The sequence below is a fragment of the Hylobates moloch genome, unplaced genomic scaffold (genome assembly GCF_009828535.3).
Source record: "Hylobates moloch isolate HMO894 unplaced genomic scaffold, HMol_V3 SCAFFOLD_12, whole genome shotgun sequence".
NCBI lineage: Eukaryota > Metazoa > Chordata > Mammalia > Primates > Hylobatidae > Hylobates > Hylobates moloch.
This window is the reverse complement of record NW_026652287.1, coordinates 54,709,527-54,729,943: the sequence shown is the minus strand read 5'-3', so window position 1 is coordinate 54,729,943 and position 20,417 is coordinate 54,709,527. Positions and strand designations below refer to the sequence as shown.

General features: G+C 43.7%; 1 long non-coding RNA gene across 1 annotated transcript in view; it reads right to left on the bottom strand.

Annotated features, from left to right (window-relative positions):
- The window catches only part of LOC131380708 (uncharacterized), a 46,592-nt gene that overhangs the window by 4,098 nt on the left and 22,077 nt on the right, over positions 1–20,417 (bottom strand). Inside the window, exons 3-5 of the long non-coding RNA XR_009208812.1 lie at positions 15,846–16,001; positions 12,821–12,894; positions 9,484–9,621 (exon numbers count right to left, since the gene is read on the bottom strand). This is a non-coding gene — a long non-coding RNA (uncharacterized LOC131380708). The remainder of the gene's footprint in view (positions 1–9,483; positions 9,622–12,820; positions 12,895–15,845; positions 16,002–20,417) is intronic.

Below are 20,417 nucleotides of genomic sequence, written 5' to 3'. Positions count from 1 at the left end.
AAGGCTTTCTTCATATGCTTTGTCATAATGCATTAAAGCCTTTTTGAATTTAGTAATATTAGACTTCAGTAGCAGAAGATACATGAGGTTCTCTTAGGTGCACAGGCCTTCCAATGACTATTTTTAAATGGCCAACATATTTTTTCCACTCTAAATGGATCTGATATGCCATCAATCTGCAATTACAAAAGCAATCCAGTCAATTTAGTTAGCTTTGCTCAATACTACTGTATTTTTTTTTTTTTTTTTTTTTGAGATGGAGTCTTGTTCTATCTCCAGACTGGAGTGCAGTGGTGCGATGTCGGCTCGCTGAAACCTCCGCCTCCTGGGTTCAAGCAATTCTCCTGCCTCAGCCTCCCGAGTAGCTGGGACTACAGGCGTGCACCATCATGCCCGGCTAATTTTTTGTCATTTTTAGTAGAGACGGGGTTTCACCATGTTGGTCAGGCTGGTCTTGAACTCCTGACCTCAAGTGTTCTACCCACCTCGGCCTCCAAAAGTGCTGAGATTACAGGCGTGAGCCACCATGCCCAGCCTAATATCTTGTTTAACAGTTTTACAACTTGTCTAGAGAAATAAGTATCTTTATCACTGAAGATATGAGAAAACATGTATTCTAATATCCTTTCAGTTACTGTTATAACATCAACCCTCTTGCAGGAGAAAACTTTTATACAAGAAAACAAGCATTAAAAATGACAAATAAAATTTCTGTATAAATGTTTAAATGGCTCATCAGGTAGCAGAAATGTACATGAAGTTTTGATTGTCTTATTGGGATTATATGCTTGACAAAAAAAAATTGGTCTTAACCTATAATTTAGAAGGGTCACCACACACAAACTTAATTTATATTCAATTTAGATTATTTTGTTTCTTCTGTGATGAATAATGGAATGCAGAGCTGTTAATAATGGAAGCTTTAAGAACTCAGGAATGAACAAGTAGCTGTTGGCTGTCTAGGTTCTCCAAGAGTCCACACTTAACATTAAATTTGTCCTCTTAAATACCAGGTTTGTTTTTCCAATTTAGGTGCATAGCACTGATAACTGAGGGGTTATCATAGGTAATTTGACTTAGGCCACAGAGTTCATTCAAACGGCATGTCTAAACAACTTCAGTACTGGCTGATTTAACATAATATGTGGCAGAATATTTTTCTAATATTTAATTAATCGTTGTTTTGCTTGGGTTAGCAGTTTTATAAGAATCAATCTCTTCATTAGGATACTCACAATCCTTACCCAGTCCAAACAATTAATCCCAAACTGATCAGAAACCTATACTCGACTTTACCCATATTTTCATAAACCTCCTTAAAGACACTATACTTTACAATTTTGCAAGCTTTTGCAGTTTTGAGAAACTGCATTAGAATTAGACCATTAACTGTGGAAATGACTTAAAATGGTTATAAAGAGGCCAGGCGCGGTGGCTCATGCCTGTAATCCCAGCATTTTGGGAGACCCAGGTGGATCACCCAAGGTCAGAAGTTCGAGACCATCCAGCCTGATCAACATGGTGAAACCCCTTCTCTACTAAAAATACAAAAATTAGCCAGGCATGGTGGCACATGCCTATACTCTCAGCTACTTGGGAGGCTGAGGCAGGAGAATCGCTTGAAACTGGGAGGTGGAGGTAGCAGTGAGCCAAGATCACACCACTGCACCCTAGCCTGGGCAACAAAAGTGAAACTCTGTCTTAAAAAAAAAAACTGGTTATAAAGAAACAAATAAAAAGAAATTGATTATATCTTCAGCCTACAACAATATATCATAATAACCATAATTATGACAATTAGATATACTCAGATATATTAGATTTTTAGAAATTTCATACATTGGCTGGGCGCGGTGGCTCACGCCTTGTAATCCCAGCACTTTGGGAGGCCAAGGCGGGTGGATCACAAGGTCAAAATATGAAGACCATACTGGCCAACATGGTGAAACCTCGTTTCTACTAAAAATACAAAAATTAGGCTGGGTGCAGTGGCTCACATCTGTAATCTCAGCACTTGGGGAGCCTGAGGCGGGCTCAGGAATTCAAAACCAGCCTGACCAATATGGTGAAACCCCATCTCTACTAAAAATACAAAAATTAGCTGGGTGTGGAGCCTGTAATCCCAGGTACTCTGGAGGCTGAGGCAGGAGAATCACTTGAACCCTGGAGGCAGAGGTTGCAGTGAGCCGAGATCTCACAACTGCACTCCAGCCTGGGCGACAGATGGAGACTCTGCCTCAAAAAAAAAAGAAAAAAAAAGAAAAAAAAATTAGCTAGGTGTGGTGGTGCATGCCTGTAGTCCCAGCTACTTGGGAGACTGAGGCAAGAGAATCGCTTGAACCTGGGAGGCGGAGGTTGCAGTGAGCCAAGATTGTGCCACTGCACTCCAGCCTGGTGACAGAGCAAGACTCCGTCTCCAAAAAAAAAAAAAAGAAATTTCAGACATTTTGAAATAAACATTAATAACATTTATTAAAATATTAAGTTGAAGATCAAACATTTTCGACAATGCTTTCCATGTAATTCAACAAAACAAATAATTCTGTTTATTATTCTTTTATATGCTGCATTGGCACTCTATAGCAGCCAAAAGTTAGAGATCAAAAAAGACACAATTTTTCAGCTGGGTGCTGTGGCTCATGCCTGTAATCCCAGCACGTAATGGGAGGCCAAGGCAGGTAGATCACCTGAAGTTAGGAGTTCGAGACCAGCCTGGCCAACATAGCAAAACCCCGTCTCTACTAAAAATACAAAAATTAGCCAGGCATGGTGGCGCACACCACACCTGTAATCCCAGCTACTTGGGAGGCTGAGACAGGAGAATTGCTTGAACCTGGGAGGCAGAGGTTGCAGTGAGCCAAGATCGCACCACCATGCTCCAGCCAGGGCAATAGAGTGAGACTGTCTCAAAAAAAAAAAAAAAAAAAGACAATTTGTAAGCTAAAATTTGATTTGGAAAAGGCTGTCAAATATGTCAAAGGATTAAAATAGTTTATTGGTATATGTAAGCTATTTATGATTTTCAACACTTACTAAAACTACTGTACCTGAGACAATCTCTTACCTTGAATTAAAGTGACTATAGACCGATCTGCTAAGAAGACATTTTATTCTGTTGCAATTTAGCAAAGTATTTGAGTACATCTTGAAGTTGTCTTTTGATTTTTACAATGGCAGCGCTGCTTTTCAAGATCCCAAAGTCAGAAGCAGCCATGGGACAAATCTCAGCAGTACACATGATAATCACACACAGTGAATCCATCCCTCACCCTAAACCAATTGTTTTCATTCCAGACTGCATGTAAAAATCACTTGGGGCAGGGTGTGGGGGGAGGGGGTGGTGGCGTTAAAAATCCCCTAAACACAAATTGCAACACCCTAATTAAATCAGAATTGCTTGAGTTGAACAATGTGATTTTAATCTGTATAGGTGATGACAGAGTGCAGCCAAGCTTAAATGCCACCGCTGTAAATTAACATTTTCAGGTGACCTAATTGTAAATTATTTCTCAAATGAATGTAAAAATGTTTGCTGCTAAGTCATGGCCTTTTAGTCTAACCAGTATTACTAAATTATTCTTCACTGAACCAACCTTGCTGTTGGTTTTGTGCCTTAATCAACTCAGTTCCATATATACTGAGTACCCACTGAGCAAGGCACTGTGCTAGGTGCCTCGGCATTGGCAATCATTGCTGTGAGGGGACATTTTCTGGAAAAAACAAACAACAACAACAAAAAATTGCATTCTCTTAAAATAAAAAACATACCATGAACCAAACTGAGGTAAAAATAAAAAGACCTACAGTTTCACCCAAGGGATAGGGCTTTAATACTCCTCTTGGAATATTACAATCTGTATGATCATGTCCTGAGTGTGTTCCACCATAAACGAAAAAATGCTGCCATTATTCTGAGATGAGTTAGCATTTGTGCAAATATGTACTATGTAATTTTTTGTTGATATAAAACATTCATACAGAAATATATGTGGAAATCATTCATTCATGCAAAGCTTAATGAATTCTTACCAAGGAATACACTGCCTGTAATCCCAGCACTTTGGAAAGCCAAAAAGGGCAAATTGCTTGAGCTCAAGAGTTCGAGACCAGCCTGGGCAACATGGCGAGACCCTGTCTCTACTTTAAAAAAAAATAACAAAAAACAGAGCTGTGGTGGGTTTTTTTTTTTTTTTTTTTGGTATTTTTTTAAAGTAGAGACAGGATATCACCAAAGGGTCCAGGATACTTGGAAGTCTGAGGTAGGAGTCATAAGTCTTATTAAAAAAACAGGCCTGGTGTGGTGGCTCACACCTGTAATCCCAGCACTTTGGAAGGCCAAGGTGGGCAGATCAAGAGCTCAGGGGTTTGAGACCAGCCTGACCAACATGGTGAAACCCCATCATTACTAAAAATACAAAAATTAGTCAGGTGAGTTGGTACACACCTGTAATTCTAGCTACTCAGGAGGCTCCAACATGAAAATCACTTGAACCTGGGAGGTGGAGGCTTCAGTGAGCCAGGAATGCACCACTGCACTACGGCCTGGGTGACAATGACTGTCTCAAAAACAAAAACAAAAACATGCGCAACTCCAGTTCAGCATCACATCATTTATTCTAAAATTCTCCCTTTGTTGCTAACACTTTTTAAGTTCAAAAAACAGGCAGTAATTACTATGTGTGTGTATACACCACCATATAGTTTTAAAAATTGCTAATTCATATGCTTATGAAAAAACAATACCAACAAGAATACAGTTTGTGTATAGTTTTTGACTCTTGCAGTATTCAATCAAAACACTGTTTTTCAAAGTGATTTAAATTAAGACCTTTCTTTTTTTTTTTTTTTTTTTGAGATGCAGTTCTTGCTCTTGTGGCCGAGGCTGGAGTGTAATGGCACGACCTTGGCTCTTCGTAACGTACACCTCTGGGTTCAAGTGATTCTCCTGCCTCAGCCTCCCGAGGAGCTGGGATTACAGGCATGTGACACCAGATCCAGCTAATTTTGTGTTTTTTGTAGAGATGGGGTTTCTCCATGTTGGTCAGGCTGGTCTCAAATTCTCGACCTCTGGTGATCCAGCTGCCTCGGCCTCCCAAAATGCTGGGATTACAGGCATGAGCAACCACACCTGGCCTCATTCCAACCTTCTTTAATAGAGTTAGGTATTACATTTCTATTAGGTTAAGCTCCTTTTAAAACTTTCTACATTGTATCTAAATATACTCCAAATCAATATTTTTTTTGTTTTGTGTTGTTTAACAGAGAGGAAAATTTATTCTCTGTGATGTTCAGTTTCATAAGATTTGACAACTGTCTAGAGTCACATACCCATCTTCAGAGTACCACACAGAACTGTTTCATTGTCCTAACTACTACTACTACTTTTTATTCTTCTTTCTCCTCTTTCTCTTCTTCCTGCTTCTCCTTCCTCCTCCTCTTTTTTCTTCCCCTTCCTTTTCTCCTTCTCCTCCTTCTATTTCTCCTTCTCCCCTTCTCCTTCTCCTTCTGCTTTCTTCTTTTTAAGGAAAGTCTTGCTATATTGCTCAGGCTGCTCTTAAAATCCCTGGCTCAAACAACTCTCTCACCTCAGCCTCCCAACATGCTGAGATTATAGGTTTGAGCTATCAAGCCTAGCTTGATTATAATGAATCTCTTTTCTACAATGCCATATGATTGGATCATGTAATATGTAGCCTTTTGGATCTTCCTTCCTTCACTGAAAGAAATGCATTTCTGACTCATGCATACTGTGATGTAGATCAATAATTTGTTTTTTGTTGTTGTTGACAACTAGGATTCTATTTCATGGATGCACCACAGTTTATTTATTCAACTGCTATAAAGCATCTGGTTTATATCTAGCTTTTTGCAATTAAAAATAAAGTTCGCAATACACAGCCACAAAAAGGTTTTCATTTCAACATTAGTTTTCGCTTTGCTTTAGTAATGACCTAGGAGTGGATATCCTGGTAACATGATAAATGTATATATAACATTACAATAAACCATTAAATTGTTTTCCAAAGTTACTGTATCATTTTATATTTCTAGTTTTAGTTGCTCTAAATCCTCACCAGCACTAAGTCCCTGCAATTTTTCTTTGCATGGTTGCCATTCTCATAATTGTGTGCTCTCATTGAGACATATGCTTTTTTTTTCCTTTTTCTGCTGGAAAGCCCAATTAATATAATCCATGTAGAAAGAAATGTATAAAATATTGGGTTCTGGGCAGGCACGGTAGCTCACGCCTGTAATCCCAGCACTTTGGAGGCTGAAGTGGGTGGATCATGAGGTCAGGAGTTCAGGAGCAGCCTGGCCAAGATGGCTAAATCCTGTCTCTACTAAAAATACAAAAATTAGCAGGGCATGGTGGTGGGCACCTGTAATCCCAGCTACTCAAGAGGCTGAGGCAGAGAATTGCTTGAACCTGGGAGGCAGAGGATGCAGTGAGCCAAGATTGCACCACTGCACTCCAGCCTGGGTGACAGAGCGAGACTCCACCTTAAAAAAAAAAAAAATCATAACAGGGCTAAGTTGTTTGCAACATAGACTTTAGTCCTATACTTGCCCTGACTATTTGCATAAGGTGAGCAAAAATGACTATCTCTACATAGGCCTTTTAGATTGGCTTCGATGGAAATCTGTTCCACAAGGAATAAGACCTTCTAAAGCTGAGCACAGCCATGTGTTTGTATCCTCAAATACCTGTGAGTTGGGTAATCCTTTCCTCTTAAGGTCCCAAGATAAACTTGGAGCTCCTAGGCCTGTTAAAAAGTGATATTTTTCACTGACCACAGGTCAGGAATGCTGTACAGAGACTGTGTAGACAAGGGTATGAGGGCAGTTTTTTCAAGGGGCTTTTATCATCTCTGCAAGTCAAGCTTGACTCTTTAAAGGGAAGCATACCCTTTCAGTCAAAGCCTTGGTTAAAATGAACAAACAGTTTTTCCAGTTGCATCCTGTTGCTAAAGAAAATGGATTCTTATTGCACTCATACAAACAACTATATTGCCATAAGTTGAGAATACTCACAGATAGTTTCCGAATTCTAGAGGAAACAGGCAGAGAAAAACAAACACATTCCAAATTTTGTTCATAAGAGTATACTTTACTCAATTATTGAAGGCCATAAATAGTTAAAAACAAGTTTCCTTGACTCTAAAAAATGAAACAAGGATCAGCAATATACCAAGCAAAAGTCAAAAAGGTTGCTTTAGTTTTCTGGGTGCAGTCCATTTACTTAACTCTTGTTTTGCTTGATATTCATGAACATTTTAGCTCCTCATGAGTCCTGTGCTTTTCTTTTTTTTGAGGCGGAGTCTCTCTCTGTCGCCCAGGCTGGAGTGCAGTGGCGTCATCTCAGCTCACTGCAACCTCCGCCTCCCAGGTTCAAGCGATTCTCCTGCCCCAGCCTCCCAAGTAGCTGAAACTAGAGGTGCCAGGCACCATGCTAAGTTTTTGTATTTTTAGTAGAGTCTGGGTTTCACCGTATTAGCCAGGATGGTCTTGATTTTCTGAACTCGTGATCCACCTGCCTTGGCCTCCCAAAGTGCTAGGATTACAGGTGTGAGCCACCACACTCGGCCCTGAATCCTGTCCTTTTTTCCTTTATTCCAATGTCACAATATCCAAGGCTATCAGAAACCTGTATTTGAAAGCATCTGTGAAAGTTCTATAGTTTAATATAAACCACCTTTTAAAAAGAATTAAAACCAGACAACACTTGTCTGTGAATAACAAAATGTCCAGGTTACAGTTAGAACACAATTGACAAAGAAGTTTGGCTATCTCTGTGGTTTACAATAACTTAATATAACAACTTTTATTACCACTGATACCATATATTAGAATTTTAGGAATCCCAAACAATTTTGGAACATATATTAGTATTATTCACCAAAATATAACCTAAAGATTGAATAAACACCATTTTGCCACTCTCATGTACCTAAATATGTCAAATAATTCTGTTTACCTCTCTTTTGGATACTCCAGGGGCCCTCTGAAGTATCCAAAAGCCAGGAATCAGGAAAGGCAATTTTGAAACTAAAGTTTGATTTTGGGAAGCATGTTAAGTATTAGAGATTTGAAACACTTAATGTTATAAAATAGAATTTCAGATTATCGTAAATTATTTATTTTGTTACAATGACTCCCAAATTTTAAAGAAGCAACAATCTGTTATAACCTTTAACAAATTTTGTTAAAAGCAGATTAGTGCATTACGAGTACCTTGTTGTGCTTTTATTTCAATTTTTTATTTACAGAAAAACCAAGTAGTACCTTTTTGAATTTAGTCAATATATCCACACATGGAATTCTTTGAAAGATTTTTACAATCCTTCCACCACTTGTTTGAACTTTTAGCTCTATTTTGTCTAATTCGAAACCATCTTTTATTCTCTTGGGTTCAGATGGAAAAATTCTCACTTGCCTATAAACTAGATTTAGAAATGACTCATCATTTCAACTCTGGCCGGATGTTCATATATGATAGTCACAATTTCAACTGTGGATTTTTTCCATGTGTGAGATTCAGGACTTACCAGTGGGCCCTGTCCATGTGTGAAGATGACAATTTTAATGTTTGCTGGGGTATGCATATGAGAAACACAATCTCACCTGTGTTCTGAACCCTGGAATGGCAATCTCTGTACAATAAGAGATTTATATAGTATAAAAGAAAGTGGTATTTCTCTAGGACCTTCGTACAAGAAGACCCATAACCATACTCATGACTTTAAGCCTAGCTATAAGAAACAGGATCTCTCCTATTGGCTGGTTTGAGGTATGAGAGTCCATCTTCACACTTGTGGCTGGGCACAGTGGCTCATGCCTGTAATCCCAGAACTTTGTGAGGCTGAGGCAGGCAGATCACTTGAAGTACAGAGCTCGAGACCAGCCTGGCCAACATGGTGAAACCACGTCTCTACGGAAAGTACAAAAATTAGCCAGGATTGGCCGGGCACGGTGGCTTACACTTGTAATCTCAGCACTTTGGGAGGCCGAGGCGGGCGGATCACAAGGTCAGGAGATCGAGACCACAGTGAAAACCCATCTCTACTAAAAATACAAAAAAAAAAAATTAGCCGGGCATGGTGGCGGGCACCTGTAGTCCCAGCTACTCGGAGAGGCTGAGGCAGGAGAATGGCGTGAACCCGGGAGGCAGAGCTTGCAGTGAGCCGAGATTGCGCCACTGCACTCCAGCCTGGGCGACAGAGTGAGACTCCATCTCAAAAAAAAAAAAGAAAAAAAAATTAGTTGGGATTGGTGGTGTGCACCTGTAATCCCAGCTACTCGGGAGGCTGAGGCAGGAGAATCCCTAGAACTCAGGAGGTGGAGGTTGCAGTGAGCTGAGATCACACCACTGCACTCCAGCCTGGGCGACAGAGTGACTCCGTCTCCAAAAAAAAAAAAAAAAGGATCAACATCAATCAACATCATCACACCTGTGAGCTAGACCAAGGCATTTTACAATCTTACCTGTGAATAGGGAGAGATAAGAGTCACATCACCTGGGTTTTTGGCCAGGAATACATCACAATCTTTTCTGAAGGCAGGGACCACACAGGAGTGTCACATCACCTGAATACTCAACCAGGAATATGTTACAGCCTTCTCCTGAAAGCAGGACACAGACAGTATAGTCACACCACATGGGGGCTGAGCCCAGCAATAGGTAACAATCCTCTCTGTGGTCAAGGCCTAGTTACCAGAGACACATCAACTCGTACCTGGGCCTAGTGATAAGTCACAATGTTTCCTGTGGACAGAGTGCAGGCAAAAACGGAGTCACATTTCCTAGGTGACTGATGCAGAGATATGTCACAAGGCCCTCTGCAGAGAGGGCCCAGGGAGGAGCCTCTGATTTTATAGGTGTTGGGCCTCGTAGTACGTCCTAACATGCAAAATAGGTCACAGGCAAAAAAGTAGTCACATAACCTGAGTGAAGGGCTTAGAAATATGTCACAATGTACCCTGTGAGCAGTACCAACGCAAGAAAAATAACTCACATCACCTGGGTGAAAGGCCCAACGAGGCCAGGCATGGTGGCTCATACCTGTAATCCCAGGACTTTGGGAGGCTGAGGCGGGTGGATCACGAGGTCAGGAGTTAGAGACCAGCCTGACCAACGTGGTGAAACGCCGTCTCTACTAAAAATACAAAAAGTAGTTGGGTGTGATGGTGTGTGCCTGTAATCCCAGCTCCTCAGGAGGCTGAGGCAGAAGAATCACTTGAACCTGGGAGGCCGAGGTTGCAGTGAGCGGAAATTGCACCATCAAGGTGCAGAGTCAAGAGATATGTCACAATCTCATCTGTGGGCTGGGCCAAGGCAGGAAAGTCAAATCACAAAGGTGGGTAGCGGATGCATACAATCAGACCTGCAGAAAAGTCCAGGAATTAGAGTAGAAATTCCATATATGTCCAGGTTCTAGGTATGAGTCAACACTTTCTGTACATTGGGTCTAAGTATGTGAATCACAATATCAATGGTTGACAGAATGTGGGCAGGAAAGCCACAATTTCTTCTGCAGGCTTGTCCTTTCAGTGAAGTCACAGACTCGTATGTGTGCTGAATCTTGCTCTGAGAGTCACCAGTCCACCTCTAGTCCAGATCCACAAGAGTCAATTATTCAACTTTTGACAGTCTGTGTCTGACATTCAGAACCTCAACAGTGAGATGTGTTTATATGGGAGAATGACAATCTTTACTGTTGCCTGGGTGTGCATTCAAAAGACAAAATCTCACGCATGTGCTATGTTCTCTTATGATACAGTTTCACTTGATGGATTTATACAATATGCAAGAGTGGTAATCCTCTGTGACCTTTGTCCAAGAAGATCCAGAATCCTTCCTGTGGTTCCAAGCCCAGATATGAGCATCAACATCTATCCAATTGGTTTAGTCCAGATAGGAGAGTCCTCACCTTTTAACAAGCTGGGTTTAGAAATGAATCACTGCCGGGCATGGTGGCTCACACCTGTAATCCCAGCACTTTGGGAGGCTGAGGTGGGTGGATCACGAGGTCAGGAGTTCGAGACCAGCCTGGCCAACATGGTGAAACCCTGTCTCTACTTAAAATACAAAAATTAGCTGGCGGGTGCCTGTAATCACAGCTACTCAGGGGGCTGAGGCAGGAAAACTGCTTGAACCCAGGAGGCAGAGGTTGCAGTGAGCCAAGATTGCATCACTGCACTCCAGCCTGGGTGACAGAGCAAGGCTCTGTCTCAAAAAAAAAAAAAATCACCATCCAAATTGGGCCAGATGTTCAATGATGACAGTCACAATTCCAATTGTGAACTGCATTCATGTGTGATTCAGGACCTCACCGGTGGACTCTGTCCATGTGTGAGGGTGACAATTCTAAAGATCGGTGGGCTGTGTATAGAACATGATCTCACCTGTGTGAGGGGCCCTGTTATGACATTCTCTGTAACACACTAGAGTTTTATATATGTCAGAGAGTGAGATTTGTACAGAAAGAAGACTTCCTCATTTTCCTAAGCCTACCTAGGAGCAACATTAACTCTCCTATTGCCTTCTTCGAGGCATGACAGTCATCATTACATCTTTGTGCTTGGCCATGATATCACAATCCTACCCACGGGTAGAGAGCAAGCACAAGAGTGATATTAACTGTGTGCTGGGCCAGGGGTATGTCACAATCTTCCCTAAGGGCTGGACCAGGAAGGAGAGTCACATCACTGGGCGTTCGACCTCAGTGACTGGTGAAGACATATGACTTCTGTAGACAGGGTCCAGGATGAAGACTTACAGATGACAATCTTTACTGTTGACTGGGTGTGAATATGAGTGTCACAATCTCACCTGTGTGCTTGGCCCTGTCAAGACACTCTCTGTACCATCTGAGGGCTTTATATGGTACGCATGAGTCACAATCTGCTCTGAGATTTTTGTGGTGCTATGGACCTATGATCTTATGTGGCTCTAAGTCTAGGTATAAGTCAACATTCTCCGATTGGCTGGGTCCACAGAGGACAGTCCTCACTTGCCTATGATCTGGGTTTAGAAATGAGTCACCATCTCAACTGTGGCCAGATGTTCACATATGATATCACAATTTTAACTGTTGACTGCATCTGCACATGAGAATCATGAACTCCTCCGTGGGTTCTGTCTCTGTGTGATAGTGGTAATTCTAAAAATTGACAGAGTGTGTTACAAGAAACACGATCTAATCTGTTTGCTTTTTCCTATGATGACACTCTCTGTACCGTCTGAGGGCTTTATACAATATGCGAGAGAGTATTAATTCTCTATAACCTTCATACAGAGGAGACCCAGGATTTTACTCCTTTTTCTAAGCCTAGCTGTGAGAGACAATATCTCTTCCATTGGCTGGTACAAAGTATTAGAGTCATCATCACACCTGTGAGCTGGGCTAATATATACGTTACCAACCTACTTGTTGACAGAAAGTACCCAGAACCGTCACATCGCCTGGATGCTGGGCAAATGATATGTAAAATTTTCCCTGAGGGCACTGATCAGGTAGGAGAGTCACATCATCTGAGTTCTCAACCAATGGTATGCTACCATTTCTTCCTAAAAATAATGCACACGCAGGAGAGACATATCACCTGGTGGCTGGACCCTGCACTATGTCATAATCTTTCCTGTGAGCAGGGGACAGGTAGAAACGGAGTCACATTTTTTATGTAATGGATGCAGATATATGTCACAAGAACCCCTGTGGACAGGGCTGAGGCAAGGCCTCCCATCGTTTAGGTGTTTGGCACAGTGAAATGTCACAATACCAAAATACATGGTTCTCAGCCAGAGCAGAAGTCACATTACCTAAGTGCTGGTTCCAGTGATATGTCACAATCTTTCCTTTTGGCAGGATCTGGGAAGAAGAGGCTTCACATAACCTAGGTGATGAAGAAAAATATATGTCCTAATATGCCCATGAGGAGGGCCTATGTGCTAGAGTTGCATCAGCTATATGTTGAATGCAGTGCTATGTCAAAATATACAATTTATGCAGGGCTCAGGCAGGAGAGAGTATCATAACCTAGGTGTCAGTCCCAGTGATACATTGCAATACCTTCTTTTTTTTTTCTTGAGACAGAGTCTCACTCTGTCACCCAGGCTAAAGTGCAATGGCATGATCTTGGCTCACTGCAACCTCCACTTCTTGGGTTCAAGTGATTCTCCTGTCTCAGCCTCCCAAGTAGCCAGGACTACAGGGGCACACTATCATACCCGGCTATTTTTTTCTTTGTATTTTTGGTAGAGACAGGGTTTTGCCATGTTGGCCAGGCTGGTCTTAGACTCCAGACTTCAGGTGACCCACCTACCTTGACCTCCCAAAGTGCTGAAATTACAGGCATGAGCCACCACATCTGGCCCACAATACCTCCTTGACAGAGTCCAAGCAGTGGAGAAGAGTCATGTCACCTATATGCTGAGTCAAGCAATATGTGACAAAAACCACTGAGTCACATAACCTAGGGGCTGGGTAAAACTATATGACATAATCATCCCCGTGGAAAGGGCCCAGGCAAAAGAAGAGAGTCGCGTCATCTAGGTGCTGGTCCCAGAGATCTTTCACAATCTCTACTATGGGAAAAACCCAGGTAAGAAAGGAGAGCTTTATCAAATAGTTGATGGGCCAAGACATGTCACAATGCCCCAAGTAGGCAGGGTGTAGGCAGGAGACAAATTACATTGGTGCTGGGCACTGCAATATGTCACAATGCCTTTTGAGGGCGGGGCCAGGCAAAATAATCTTGGCGTTGGGCCCAGCGATATTTCAGTTTTCTTCTGGGCAGGATGTAAGAAGACGAGAAGAGTTATATCAGCTCGGTGATTAAATCAGCAATATAGATCATTATCCCCCAGCAAGCAGACACCAGGCAGGTGAAAAGATTCACCTCACCTGAGTGATGGACACAGAGATATGTCACAATGTCCCCTGTGGGCAGGGTCCAGGCAGGAGATGCACATGACCTTGATGGTGGCCAAGTAATGTGTCACAATGCCTTCTGAGGGCAAACAGTAGGCCAAAGAGTAACATCATTGTTACTGTTGCTGTTGGGCCCAGTGATATGTGACAATACTTTTTGTGAGAAGAAACTAGGCAGGAGAAGAAAGTCAGGAGAAGAGTTAAATCTCCTAGACTATGGATGCAGAGATATGTCATGAGGCACTCTATGTGCTGGGCCCAGGGAGGAGCCACATATCCCATAGGCATTGGACTCAATGATATGTTACTATACCCAAAATATGCCAGGAACAGGGAAAATAAAAGGGTCATATCACCTAGGTGATGAAAAAGATGTCAGAATACTTTTGTGGACAGTTCCCATGCCATAAAGTCATATTATCTAGGTGCTAAATCCAGGCATATGTCACAATACACACTGTATGCAGGGCTTAGGCAGAACAGAATAATCACAATACATAGGTGGTGAGCCCAGCAACACATCACAGCCCTGCTTGGCCAAAGCCCAATCCATAGAGCAGAGTCACATCACCTATGTACTGGGTTCAGCAATATGTCACAGTACCCCTTGTGGGGAGGGCCCATGCAAGAGGGTCATATCACCTAAATGATGGGCTCAAAATATGTCAAAATGCCCTCTGTGGGTAGGGCTCAGAAAAAAAGGAATCGCAAGACCTAGGGGCTGGGCCCAGCCATATGTAACAAACACCCCAGTTGGCAGGGCCGATGCATGAGAGAAGAGTCACATCACGTAGGTGCTGGGCTCAGTGATGTGTAACAGTACTTTTTTGGGAGGGCCCAGGCAGAAGTGGAGTGTCACATCACCTAGGTGATTAATAGAAAGATATCTTATAATACCCCTATGGGTGGGGGCCCATATAGGAGAGTTGCATTACCTAGGTGTTGCAGCAAGTGATATGTGTCAATAAGCAATGTATGCAGGTCCCAGGCTGGAGAGGAGTCACCTCATTTAGGTTCTTGATAGAGTGGTATGTCACAATCCCTTTTTAGGCAGAAACCAAACAGTACAGAAGAGTTACATCACCTAGATGCTGGGCCCAGCAATACATCACAGTACTTTGAGAAGAGGGTCCAAACAAAAGAGTCATTTCACCTAATTGAGGGTCTCACAGATATGACACAATGCTACCTGTAGGTGAAGTGTGGAGTCACATAATCTTGGAGCTGGGGCCAACTACATGTCAAAATCACCCCAGTGGCCCAGGCACAAGAAGAGAGTCGAGGCCGGGCACAGTGGCTCAAGCCTGTAATCCCAGCACTTTGGGAGGCCGAGGCGGGTGGATCACGAGGTCAGGAGATCGAGACCATCCTGGTTAACATGGTGAAACCCTGTCTCCACTAAAAATACAAAAATTAGCCGGGCGTGTTGGTGGGCACCCGTAGTCCCAGCTACTCGGGAGGCTGAGGCATGAGAATGGCGTGAACCCGGGAGGTGGAGCTTGCAGTGAGCCAAGATCGCGCCACTGCACTCCAGCCTGGGGGACAGAGCGAGACTCCGTCTCAAAAAAAAAAAAAAAAAAAGAAGAGAGTCGTATCTTGTAGGTGCTTGGCCAAAAAGTGTCATATTCTCCACTGTGGACAGGTCCCAGGAAAAAGACAGTCACAATCTCAGTGATGGGCCAAGATATATGTCACAATGACTTCTGTAAGTGGAGGAAAATCACATCATATGTATGCTAAACTCAGTAATAAGCCACTCTCCCTCCTGTAGGCAAAGCGCAGGCAGAAGAGGAGAGTCAAATCACCTCAGTGCTGGGTGCAAAGTATGTCGCAATCTCTTTTTGGGCAACATCCCGGTAAGAGAGGAGAGTCACATAAAATAGTCAAAGGGCCCAGAGATATGTCACAATGTACCTTGTAGGCAGGATCCAGGCAGGAGACTCACATCACATTGGCTCTGGGCCCAGCAATACACCACCACGGCTTCTGAGGGCAGTGCCAAAACTAAAGAATGATGTCATCTTAGTATTAGGCTCAGTGACATGTCAAAATATCCTCTGAGGGCAGAATCTAGAAAGAGGGGGAGAGTCATGTGAGCTAGGTGCTGAGCCCAGTGATATGTTACAATCCCTTCTGTGAGAAGGGGCCAGGTAGGAGAATAGAGTTGCATTATCTGTGTGATGGGTTCAGGGATACATCACAATGTCCTCCATAGGCAGGACCTAGGCAGTAGAGTTATATCAACCGGGTGTTGGACCCAGCAATATGTCACAATGGCCCACATGGACAGGGCACAGGCAGGAGAGTCACATAACGTACGTGTGAGGCCCAGCGATATTACACAATGTCCCCTGTGGAAGAACCAAGGCAGAAGATTCACATCACCTGGGTACAAGACCCAGTGATATGTCACAATGTCCTCTGTGGGCAGTGCCAAGGCAGTAAGATAGTCACACTACCTCAGTGCTGGGTCCAGTGATATGTCACAATCCCTTCTGTGAGTTGGGCCCAGGCAGGAGCATCAAATCACTCTGGTGCTGGGTAAAGTCATATGTCATAATCGCACCAGCAGGATGTTCGGGGATGAGATTATGCATCTGAACTGGAAACAGTCAACACATCAAAACTATAACCAGACGATGCATGGTGGCTCATGCCTGTAATCCCAGCACTTTGGGAGGCCAAATCGGGAGGATATATGGAGCCAAGGAGTTTGATACTGTACTGGGGGCAACATTGTGAGACATCTCTAATGAAAAATGACAAAATTAAAAGAGTAATATATATAACCAAAGCCTGGAAAACATAGTGAAACCACATCTCTATTAAAAAAAATAGTTAGGCTGGGCTCCTTGGCTCATGACTGTAATCCCAACACTTTGGGAGGCCGAGGTCGGCGGATCACCTGAGGTCAGGAGTTCGAGATCAGCCTGGTCAACATGTTGAAATCCCATTTCTACTAAAAATACAAAAGTTAGCTGGGCGTGGTGGCACGCGCCTGTAATCCCAGCTACTTGGGAGGCTGAGGATGGAGAATTGCTTGGACCCAGGAAGCGGTGGTTGCAGTGACTGGAGATGGTGCCATTGCACTCCAGCCTGGGTGACAAGAGTGAAACTCCATCTCAAAATAAATAAACAAATAAATAAATAAATACATACATACATACATACTTATTTTCTATCTACCTACCTACCTACCTGTCTACAGAGTGCCGATAGATAGATAGATAGATAGATAGATAGATAGATAGATAGATAGACAGACAGATAGATAGACAGATAGATAGATAGAGCCAGGCATGGTGGCTCACACCTGTAATTCTAGCACTTTGGGAGCCAAAGCCTGATTTAAAAAAAAAAAAGAAAAGAAAAAATCTAAAACAACAGCAACTTCAGCGCGCAGGAAGGAGTATAACAGAAAACAAAGAAAAAAATAGCAATTCAATGTACTGTAGAAACAAACTTGAAGTGGGCCTAGGGAAAAAAACAAACAAACAACAACAACAAAAACAAACAAACAAAAAAACCCAGAAAGATCCCCAGAGCCGCAGCCACTTGGGAGACCAAAATAGGAGGATCGCCTGGGTGAGCCCAGGAAGATTGAGGTCGCAATGAGCCATAATCGCACCCTCTGCTGGATCTAAGCAGTTCTGACCCTGGCGAGAGCCCTCTGGTCCACCTTAAACATTTCAAGCTGGTGGCCAAGTCCTGCACTCTTGGCAGACATCTGGTGGACCTGGTAGACAGAAGGAAAAGCCAACCGGCAGAGGCCCAGCGGGTCTACCCTACAGGCCAAGGGTGGCGCTCATGGCCTGAAGCTGTTCTTCTGGTATCTAAGTCACCAACCTTCCTTCCCACCATGCCCCTGACCCCGTCTGTTGCTAGACAGTAGGCGGTGGAAAGAGGAGGATGGGCTCAAGGGCAGGGACTGCCCCTTAGTGCCCACCCCATCCCTGGGGTGGGAAAGGGCCGGGACCCAGACAGCTACCTCTGGGCCCTCAGGGCCATACCTGGGATGGAGCCTACTGGGCCACACCCCCAGACACCAGAGCCTCAGCCATCCACACCAGGCTCCCCCAGCCCTGTCCCAGCCCAGGGATGGAGCTGCCACCACCCCACCCCCAAGAATGAGAGGGGGAAGCAGGAACCAGAGGGGCGGGATGCCAAGCAGCGGCACCCCCTAACCCCCAGCAGGGGCACCCACTGTGCAGCATGCTGTCCCTTTCAGCAATTAGAAAGCCCACAGGCAAACCCCTTCTGGGCCCTCAGAAGATGACACAAGATGGTCCCTGAGTCCCCATGGGAAGAGAGATTCACAGTTGAATTCTACCAGATGTAAAAAGAAGAGCTGGTACAGTTTCTACTGAAATTCTTTCAAAAATTTAAGGACAAGCTGGGCGCAGTGGCTCATGCCTGTAATCCCAGCACTTTGGGAGGCCAAGGCGAGTGGATCACCTGAGATCAGGAGTTCGAGAACAGCCTGGCTAACAGGGCAAAATCCCGTATCTACTAAAAATACAAAATTAGCTGGGCATGGTGGTGCGTGCCTGTAAGAGGCTGAGGCAGGAGAATCACTTGAACCCGGGAGGTGGGGGTTACAGTGAGCTGAAATCACATCATTCCACTCCAGCCTGGGCAACAAGAGTTTTGTTTTGTCTCAAAAAAAAAACAAAAACAAAAACAAAAAAACAATTGAGGAGAAGGGACTTCTCCCTAACTCATTCTGTGAGGCCAGGACAATCTTCACACCAAAACCCAACAGAGTACAACAAAAAAAGAAAGCTTCAGGTAAATATCTTTGATGAACACTGAAGCAAAAAATTTCAACAAAATACTGGCAAACCAAATTCAGCAGCAAATGAAAAAACTTACCCACCAGAATCAGGTAGGCTTCATCTCTGAAATGCAAGGTTGGTTGAACATACTGAAATTAAGAAATATTATTCAGGCCAGCTGTGGTGGCTCACGCATGCAATCCCAGCACTTTGGGAGGCCGAGGTGGGCGGATCATCTGAAGTCAGGAGTTTGAGACCAGCCTGGCCAACATGGTGAAACCTCGTCTGTTTTTTATTTTTATTTTTTTGAGATGGAGTTTTGCTCTTGTTGCCCAGGCTGGAGTGCAATGGTGCAATCTTGGCTCACCGTAACCTCTGCCTCCTGGGTTCAAGTGATTCTCCTGCTTCAGCCTCCCAAGTAGCTGGGATTATAGGCATGCACCACCATGCCTAGCTGATTTTTGTATTTTTAGGAGAGATGGGGTTTCTCCATGTTGATCAGGATGGTCTCAAACTCCCAACCTCAGGTGATTTGCCTGCCTCAGCCTCCCAAAGTGCTGGGATTACAGGCAAGAGCCATAGCACCTGGCCACCAACCCCATCTATATTAATCTGTTTTCATGCTGTTGATAAAGACATACCCGAGACTGAGAAGAAAAAGAGGTCTAATTGGACTTACAGTTCCACATGGTTGGGGAGGCATCAGAATCATGGTGGCAGGCAAAAGGCCCTTCTTATATCACAGCAGCAAGACAAAATGAGAAAGAAGCAAAACCAGAAACCCCTGATAAGCCCATCAGATCTTGTGAGAGATATTCACTATCACGAGAATAGCATGGGGAAGAACAGCCCTCATGATTCAATTACATTCCCCTGGGTCACTCCCAGAAAACACGGGACTTCTGGGAGATATAATTCAAGTTGAGATTTGAATGGGGACACATCCAAAGAATATCATTCTGCCCCTGGCCCCTCCAAATCTCACGTCCTCACATTTCAAATCCAATCATGCTTTCCCAACAGATCCCCAAAGTCTTAACTCATTTCAGCATTAACCCAAAAGTCCACAGTCCAAAGTCTCATCTGAGATGAGGCAAGTCCCTTCTGCCTATGAGCCTGTAAAATCAAAAGCAAGCTAGTTACTTCCTAGATACAATAGGGGTACAGGCATTGGGTAAATATAGCCATTCCAAGTGAGATAAATTGGACAAAATAAAGGGGTTACAGGGACCATGCAAGTCCAAAATCCAGTGAGGCAGTCAAATTTTAAAGCTCCAAAATGATCTCCTTTGACTCCAGGTCTCAGATCCAGGTCAGGCTGATGCAAAAGGTGGGTTCCCATGATCCTGAACAGCTCCACCCCTGTGGCTTTGCAGGGTACAGCCTCCCTCCCAGTTGCTTTCACTGGCTGGCATTGAGTGTCTGCAGCTTTTCCAGGTGCACAGTGCAAGCTGTGGGTGAATCTACCATTCTGGGGTCTGGTGGATAGTGGCCTTCTTCTCACAGCTCCACTAGGCCGTACCACAGTAGGGACTGTGTGGGGGCTCTGACCCCACATTTCCCTTCCACACTGCCCTAGCAGAGGTTCTCCATGAGGGCTCCACCCCTGCAGCAAACTTCTGCCTGGACATCCAAGTGTTGCCATACATTTTCTGAAATCTAGGTGGAGGTTCCTAAACCTCAATTCTTGACTTCTGTGCACCCACAGCCT